This window comes from Callithrix jacchus, chromosome 9, assembly GCF_049354715.1.
Source record: "Callithrix jacchus isolate 240 chromosome 9, calJac240_pri, whole genome shotgun sequence".
NCBI lineage: Eukaryota > Metazoa > Chordata > Mammalia > Primates > Cebidae > Callithrix > Callithrix jacchus.
The window spans coordinates 74,398,277-74,407,492 of record NC_133510.1 but is presented as its reverse complement, the minus strand read 5'-3'; the positions used below and the strand labels follow the sequence as shown (position 1 = coordinate 74,407,492).

Sequence of the window (9,216 nt, the reverse complement as noted above, 5' to 3'; positions counted from 1 at the left end):
CATGAGATAAAGCATATCGAGGAACATAAATCATTACAAAATAAAAAGTACAGGCACTTGCAAAAGAAATAATGCAACATCCATTTCTGTTAAAGTCAACTTGTGTTTAATGTTTCTGTTTTAGAATTTAAAAGGCAATTCTTGTATAAACGATTTCATCAAATTTACTCACCAGAACCAGTTAATTTGAAGGGAAAAAGTACTTTCAATATATCCCATGGAAATAGCCTTACTCTTTACAAAGAATTGGATTATAATATGTTCTTTTTATACGGAGAATTTTTGCAATTGAAATCTATTCTTCATAAAGAGAATATTAACAAAACAAGGTGCCTGTGACTAAAATTATACAACCTTTGATTAACCATACTCATCTTCAGATGGGTCAAATGTGGCTACGTTGTTAGCATGCCTGAGGTAGTGCCAGTAAAATATATTTACCCTGAGGCTATATTGAATCACAGAATATTGGAAATTTCCCTTAGAAATAATAATACTATACCATTAAACTCATATACTCTCTTTCCAAGATATTAAGTTTCACTTTATGAATTTTAAATTGCATTCCAAGAACAGATTTTTCTTTGTATTGAATTGTGCCTGTTATAAAGGTTATCATTCTACATGCAATTAACCAGAATTGCTCAATATGCAAGCTCAGAATAAGGATTAAGTTAGCCTCTTTGTGATGAATAATGAACAACAGGATAGCATTTAATAAGAAGAATTAATCTACAGTGGTACCACAATCTCCTAATAGAATTCATGCCCCTCTTTCTAATTCCCTCTCAGAAAGTAATTTAAAGGCTGAAAGAACTGGTTGATAATTAACCTTTTAGGAAGCTTCAAGGAAGAATTTTTTTTTTTTTTAACTTTTTAAATTGTTATTAGTGTCCCATAAACTAACCATTAAGTACTTGGTCTTGCTCTTATGTCCCCTCAAGTGTCTGGATCCAATTACTTGTCACAACTACAAAATAACAATAACTGGGACTGTCTATGGCCCAGTATTACTAAAGAGGACCTTAAGCAATTGTCGGGGACATTCTGCCCCTCTCACTGCATTTGCTTTCATTTTCTCTTGTAGCCTGCCTTATTCCTGAAGGATTACCTATTCCAGTGGTTCTCAACCTTAGTTGCACATTAGAATCATCTAAAGAATTTATGTGTGTGTGTGTGTGTGTGTGTTTGTGTGTGTGTGTGTATGCTCAACCCCTAGCCCTAAATAATATTTTTTGGGGGTGTGGTCCTGCTGTCCATACAGAAACCCCACTAAATGATTCTAATATGCACTCAGTGTTGGGAACTATGCCCTCTGTTCTTTTTTTGTACTTCTTTCCTTCCCCTGTTTTTAGTTTAAACATATAATTTTTTTTAGGGACTCAAAATATTTTTATATCTTTATTTTATTTTATTTTTTATTATACTTTAAGTTCTGGGATACATGTGCAGAATGTGCACGTTCGTTACATTGGTATGCACGTGCCACGGTGGTTTGCTGCACTCATCAACCCATCATCTACATTAGGCATTTCTCCTAATGCTATCCCTACCCTAGCCCCCCACCCCCTGACAGGCTGTAGTGTGTAATATTCCCCTTCCTGTGTCCATGTGTTCTCATTATTCAACTCTCACTTACGAATGAGAACATGCAGTGTTTGTTTTTCTGTTCTTGTGTTAGTTTGCTGAGAATGATGGTTTCTAGCTTCATTCATGTTCTGCAAAGAACACGAACTCCTCCTTTTTATGGCTGCATAGTATTCCATCATATGCATGTGCTGCATTTTCTTAATCCAGTCTATTATTGATGGACATTTGAGTTGGTTCCAAGTCTTTGCTATTGTAAACAGTGCTGCAATCAACATATGTGTGCATGTGTCTTTATGGTAGAATGATTTATAATCATTTGGGTATATACCCAGTAATGGGATTGCTGGGTCAAATGGTATTTCTGGTTTGAGGTCCTTGAGGAATTGCCACACTGTCTTCAAGAATGATTGAATTAATTTGCACTTTCACCAAGTGTAAAAGCATTCCTATTTCCCCACATCCTCTCCAGCATCTGTTGTCTCCAGATTTTTTAATGATCGCCATTCTAACTGGCATGAGATGGTATCTCAAGGTGGTTTTGATCTGCATTTCTCTAATGACTAGTGATGATGAGCATTTTTTCATATGTTTGTTGGCCTCATGTATGTCTTCTTTTGTAAAGTGTCTGTTCATATCCTTTGCCCATTTTTGAATGGGCTTGTTTGTTTTTTTCTTGTAAATCTGTTTTAGTTCTTTGTAAATTCTGGATATCAGCCCTTTGTCAGATGGGTAAACTGCAAAAATTTTTTCCCATTCTGTTGGTTGCCGATTCACTCTAATGACTGTTTCTTTTGCCGTGCAGAAGGTGTGGAGTTTGATTAGGTCCCATTTGTCTATTTTGTCTTTTGTTCCCAATGCTTTTGGTGTTTTGGTCATGAAGTCCTTGCCTACTCCTATGTCCTGAATGGTTCAGGCAAGAAAAAGAAATAAAGGGTATTCAAATAGGAAAGGAGGAAGCCAGATTGTCTGTATTTGCAGACGACATGATTATATATCTAGAAGATCCCATCGTCTCAGCCCAAAATCTCCTGAAACTAATAAGCAACTTCAGCAAAGTCTCAGGATACAAAATTAATGTGCAAAAATCACAAGCATTCTTATACACCAATAACAGACTTAAAGAGAACCAAATGAAGAATGAATTACCATTGCCTGCAGCCCCGGAGTCAAAGCTGGTTCCCAGCCCAGTCCCATCCTGCAGCAGCCTGCCTCCTCTTTCCTTTCAACATGACAGATGCTGCTGTGTCCTCCAAGGACTTCCTGGGAGGCGGAGTGGCCACAGCCATCTCCAAGACAGCGGTAGCGCCCATCGAGCGGGTCAAGCTGCTGCTGCAGGTACAGCATGCCAGCAAGCAGATCACTGCAGATAAGCAATACAAGGGTATTATAGACTGCGTGGTCCCTATTCCCCAGGAGCAGGGAGTCCTGTCCTTCTGGCACGGTAACCTGGCCAATGTCATCAGATACTTCCCCACCCAGGCCCTTAACTTCACCTTCAAAGATAAATACAAGCAGATCTTTCTGGGTGGTATGGACAAGAGGACCTAGTTTTGGCGCTACTTTGCAGGGAATCTGGCATCAGGTGGTGCTGCGGGGGCCACATCCTTGTGTTTTGTGTACCCTCTTGATTTTGCCCATATCCGTCTAGCAGCTGATGTGGGTAAAGCTGGAGAGGAAAGGGAATTCTGAGGCCTCGGTGACTACCTGGTTAAGATCTACAAATCTGATGGGATTAAGGGCCTGTACCAAGGCTTTAATGTGTCTGTGCAGGGTATTATCATCTACCAAGCTGCCTACTTCGGTATCTATGACACTGCAAAGGGAATGCTTCCAGATCCCAAGAACACTCACATCGTTATCAGCTGGATGATCGCACAGACTGTCACTGCTGTTGCCGGGTTGACTTCCTATCCATTTGACACTGTTCGCCGCCGCATGATGATGCAGTCGGGGCGCAAAGGAACTGACATCATGTACACAGGCACCCTTGACTGCTGGAGGAAGATTGCTCGTGATGAAGGAGGCAAAGCTTTCTTCAAGGGTGGATGGTCCAGTGTTCTCTGAGGCATGGGTGGTGCTTTTGTACTTGTCTTGTATGATGAAATCAAGAAGTACACATAAGTTATTTCCTGGGAATTTTCCCCCTGTGAACAGGCATGTTGTATTATATAGCGTATCTTGAGCATTCTCGACAGATTCCTGGCTGTCAATTTATCTGTGGCAACTATTTACTGGTTGAAAATGGGAAGCAATAATATTCATCTGACCAGTTTTCTCTTAAAGCCATTTCCATGATGATGATGATGGGACTCAATTATATTTTTTATTTCAGTCACTCCTGATAAATATCAAATTTGGAGAAATAAAAATAGCTAAAATTAAAAAAAAAAAGAATGAACTACCATTCACGATTGCTACAAAGAGAATAAAATACCTAGGAATACAACTAACAAGGAACGTAAAGGACCCCTTCAAGGAGAACTACAAACCACTGCTCAACGAAATAAGAGAGAACACAAGCAGATGGAGAAACATTCCATGTTCATGGTTAGGAAGAATCAATATCATGAAAATGGCCATACTGCACAAAGTAATTTACAGATTCGACGCTATCACCAACAAGCTACCAATGACCTTGTTCACAGAACTGGAAAAAAAACACCTTAAACTTTATATGGACCCAAAAGAGAGCCCGCATAGCCAAGTCATTCTAAGCAAAAAGAACACAGCAGAAGGCATCACACTACTGGACTTCAAACTATACTATAAGGCTACAGTAATTAAAACAGCATGGTACTGGTACCAAAACAGAGATATAGACCAATGGAACAGAACAGAGGCCTCAGAGGCAACACAACATATCTACAACTGTCTGATCTTTGACAAACCTGACAAAAACAAGCAATGGGGAAAGGATTCCCTGTTTAATAAATGGTGTTGGGAGAACTGGCTAGCTATGTGCAGAAAGCAGAAAGTGGACCCCTTCCTGACACCTAACACTAAAATTAACTCCAGATGGATTAAAGACTTAAACATAAGACCTGGCACCATAAAAACCCTAGAAGAAAATCTAGGCAAAACCGTTCAGGACATAGGAGTAGGCAAGGACTTCATGTTCCAGACTTTTTAATGATCGCCATTCTAATTGACATGAGATGGTATCTCATTGTGGTTTTGATTTGCATTTCTCTAATAATCAGTGATGATGAGCTTCTTTTCATATGTTCGTTGACTACATATATGTCTTCTTTTGAGAAGTGTCTATTCATATCCTTCACCCACATTTTGATGGAGTTGTTTTTTTCTTGTAAATTTGTTTAAGTTATTTGTAGATTCTGGATATTAGCCCTTTGTCAGATGGATAGATTGCAAAAATTGTCTCTTATTCTTTAGGTTGCCTGTTCAGTCTGATGATAGTTTTTTGTTTTTGTTGTTGTTTTTCATTTTTTGGTTTTTGGGTTTTTTGCCGTGCAGAAGCTCTTTAATTTAATTAGATCCCAATGGCAACATAAACCTCTAATTTCAAACTTACTTTAGCGATAGAATTATTTCAAAGACATCTCAATCAATAATAGAATTTAAAGGAATAAACAGTTTATTTAGGCAACTTAAATTACTTTTCTTTGCAAAATCCTAATATAACTTCTTTGGAGCTCTACAAAATAGAGTAGAATTTAAAATCTACTCTCTCAGGTCTTTGAGTATCGTCCAGAAGCATTTACAAAAATACTGGTACAAAGTGAAGTAACTCAAGAGTGAAAAGCCAAATACTGTATGTTCTCATTTATAAGTGAGAGCTAAACTATGAGGATGCAAACACATACAGAGTGATATGATGGACTTAGGGGACTCGAGGTGGGAGGTTGGAGGATGGGTGAGAGATAAAAGACTACAGATTGGGTACAGCGTGCACTGCTTAGATGATAGGCGCACTAAAAGCTCAGAATTCACCACTGAAGAACTTATCTGTATACCCAAAACCACCTGTACACCAAAAACTATTGAAATAAAAAATACTGGTACCATAATGACTCCCCATGCACTCATCACAGTCACATTCCCCTATAGCCAGGCACTGAGCCAACAGGACTAGTAGAGATAAGAACAACAGTTCCAGTCTTCAAAGGAGTTCCTGCTCTAATTTACAAGACAAGAAAACAGATCATCACAATTCAATATTTATTCAGCAAATATTTTGTGACTGTCTAGGATGTGCCAGACATTATTCTAGATGCTTAGGATACAGCAGTGAACAACATGGACAAAATTACTCATTTGGATACTGGAGAGTTCCCTGACCCCCTTCACAGGATGTTCGACAAGGATGTGGCCTGGTGTGCTCAAACCCCTTACAAGAGGGGTGAAGCACGTAGACTGGCAGGTACAGGAGCTGGTGCAAGCACTTTTGGACTCCAGCCCCATGGTAGCATCTAGGGGTGAGTGTCTGCAATTCCCAAAGCCCCAGTGGACGTGTTATGGTGCTCTTTTAGCTCTGCTCTTCACAGACAGCTTAAGTGCTAACCAGCTCAGTGTCCTTTTGATACCTGGGTTCTTGTCTGGCGTCCAGGAAGAATCGGGTCACACGGACAAAGTGAAGGATGGTAAATGCAGGGGATTTTATTGCCAGATGGAGGTTACTCTCAGCAGGATAAAAGGAGTGCTGGAAAGGGAATGGAGTGGGAAGAAGATTTGCCTCTGGAGTTTGGCCATCCTGTCCCCAGCTGAACTCCTCTCAATGTTCAGATGCTCCTTCTCATCTCTCCTTTGCTGCACTATTCTTCTAACTCCTCTGTTCTTCTGCTAATGGAGCCTAAGGTTTGGTGTTTATGTGGGTAGAAGATAGGGTGGTGTGGTGGACCAAAAGGCAGCATTTGGTCCTGAAACAGGAATGCCTGTTCCCAGTTAGGGCCATGGGCTTCCAGGCTTGAGGGTGGAGGCCTTTGCCAGGGAACCGCCCTCTTCTACCCAGTTTCTCCCCTGTCTCCTGTACATATCACGTCCTGATTTTATCTTCCAACCAGGGAAAACAGACATAAAAGAATGACTAAAAAGTAAATTATGTTAGAGGGAATCGTATGTGTTGAAGAAATTATAATTTTAAGAAGAGTGAACAGAAAGTTATGGGGTTCGGGATGACACAAGAGTCATCATGAAGAATGTTGTAAGCAATATAGTGGAGTTATGGGATCAGGTCAAAAATTGTGGTAGGTTGAGAAGAGAACAGGAGAACATGGAAACAACAGCGTGAACTTTCAATAAATTTAACTGTAAAATAGGAAAGAAGAGAAGTTCACAAGGATAAATTTTGTGGGAGGAACTTGATCATGTTTATAATTCTAGAAAAAGGGCCAGTAGAGGGACTGTTCAGTGGGTGTGGGGAAAATGGGGAAAATCTGTAAAAAGACCAGCAGGTGGGAAGGGGTGGGATACAGGTAGTGGAAAGTGTTAGCCTGGAGGAAAAGGATGATATAAGCAAGATCTTCTACTGATAGCAATAGTTGCTAATATTTTTTTAGAAACTTACCGTGTGTCGGGGTATTCTAAGCACTTTATATGTAATAACTCATTTGTTATTCTCAGAAATCTTATGTTGTACATTATTATCCCCATTTTAGAAGTGAAGAAACTGAGATGCAGAAAGTTAATTGTCCACATCACACGAAAAATATAGAGTAATATTTCAAACCCAGGCATCTGGCCTCTAAGTCCTCAGTCTCAATCCCTACTGTATATTAATAAGAGAAAAAGAAGAGGAAGAGGGAGTTCAAGGAGTTTAAAGAATACCTTGAATTTTATATAGATGAAGGTAAGAACAGATAAAGGGTTAGGGATTATCAGAGAATGTCAGACTGAATATATAGCCAGAATTTTGGAACAAAAAGAAACATAAAGGTTGTCATTTTCTTGTGGCCCACTAATGCCCTCTAGACTAAAAGCAGTATTAGGTCAGGGATCACGTCCATTTGATTTGCCACTATGAACACATGCAGCACCTAGCACTGGACCTGGTGAATAACAGGCACTTATTAAATATCTGTTTGCCAAATTAAGAAAGTTGAAGGTAAATACATGCCTGAGGTATTGAGTTGAACCGTATGAAACTGCCATTTAGGTTAGTCTTGATTTTCCTGCAAAGCACCCAATCACCTTTCCTTTTTATTTCCCTCACCAGGCCCAGTGTCCCAGCCAAAGTAATTTGCTAGTTAAAATTTGCTTTTTCCCATTTTTATGTTTTGGCATATATCCTTTTAAAATGCTGCCAGATGTGGTAGCTCATGCCTGTAATACCAGCACTTTGGGAGGCTAAAGCAGGCAGATCATGAGGTCAAGAGATCGAGACCATCATGGCCAACATGGTGAAACCCCGTCTTTACTAAAAATACAAAAATTAGCCAGTCGTGGTGGTGGGCACCTGTAGTCCCAGCTACTCGGGAGGTTGAGGCAGGAGAATTGCTTGAACCTGGGAGACAGAGGTTTGCAGTGAGCTGAGATTGCACCAGTACACTACAGCCTGGTGACAGAGTGAGATTCCATCTCAAAAAAAAAAAAAATGTTTACTTCACCCTTGATTCATGTCTCTCTTCTTTCAAAGTCCATTTCAAATGCCAAGTATTTTTAAATGATTAAATTTATCTTTGTTAATTTTTTACTTTGTGATTTTGCTTGTCCCATTTTTTTTTGCAAAAATACTAGGTTTTTAGTATATGCTATTTATACACCTAATCCTTCTTTAAGTTTTATTTTTATTTATTTATTTTTGTGGAATAGGCAATATATTGCATGGCTCCTACTTAAAAAAATACAAACAGGCATCCAGTTATTAATAGAAGTTTGCTTCACACCCTTTCCCCTATCACAATTTCTCTCCTCAGAGGAAACCAATATTATATTTCTTATGTATCTTTCTGAAGAATTCCCAGGTCTACACAGACAAAGTACATATGGCTTTTCTTCTTTTTCTAAAACAAAAAATGATCAGGAATAAGACAAGGATGTCAATTCTACCACTTCTATTCAACATTGTACTGGAGGTTATAACCAGTATAATAGGCAAGAAAAAGAGGTAATACACATCCAAATTAGAAATAAAGAAATAATACTGTCTTTATTCATTAATTACATAATCACCATGCAGAAAATCCTATGCACTCTACAAAGAAGTTCCTAGAACTAATAAGTGAGTGTAGCAAAGTTGTAAGATGTAAGATCAATATAAATTGGATTTCTATATGCTAGTAATGAACAATTGGAAATTGAAATAAAAAATACTGCTTGTAATACCATCAAAAGCATGAAATACCTAGAAATACATCTAGCAAAAGATGGCCAGAACTGTCACTGAAGAACTACAAAACATTGGTAAATAAATTTAAAGAGGTTCTAAATAAATAGAGAACTGTACTATCTCAATAGATCAAAAGATGCAATATTATTAAATATTAATTCTTCCCAAATTGGTCTGTAGTTTTAATGCAATCCCAATCAAACGGCTAGCAACCTTTTAAAAAAATTGTTTAAATTTTAGAGATAAGGTCTTGCTCTTTTACCCAGGCTGCAGTGCAGTGGTGTGATCATAGCTCACTACAGCTTAGAACTCCTGGTGTCAAGGGATCCTCCCGCCTCAGC

General features: G+C 38.7%; 1 pseudogene; it reads left to right on the top strand.

Annotated features, from left to right (window-relative positions):
* Positions 1-2,817: 2,817 nt before the first annotated feature.
* LOC100895865 (ADP/ATP translocase 2 pseudogene) lies at positions 2,818-3,767 on the top strand (annotated as a pseudogene).
* The last annotated feature ends 5,449 nt before the right edge of the window (positions 3,768-9,216 follow it).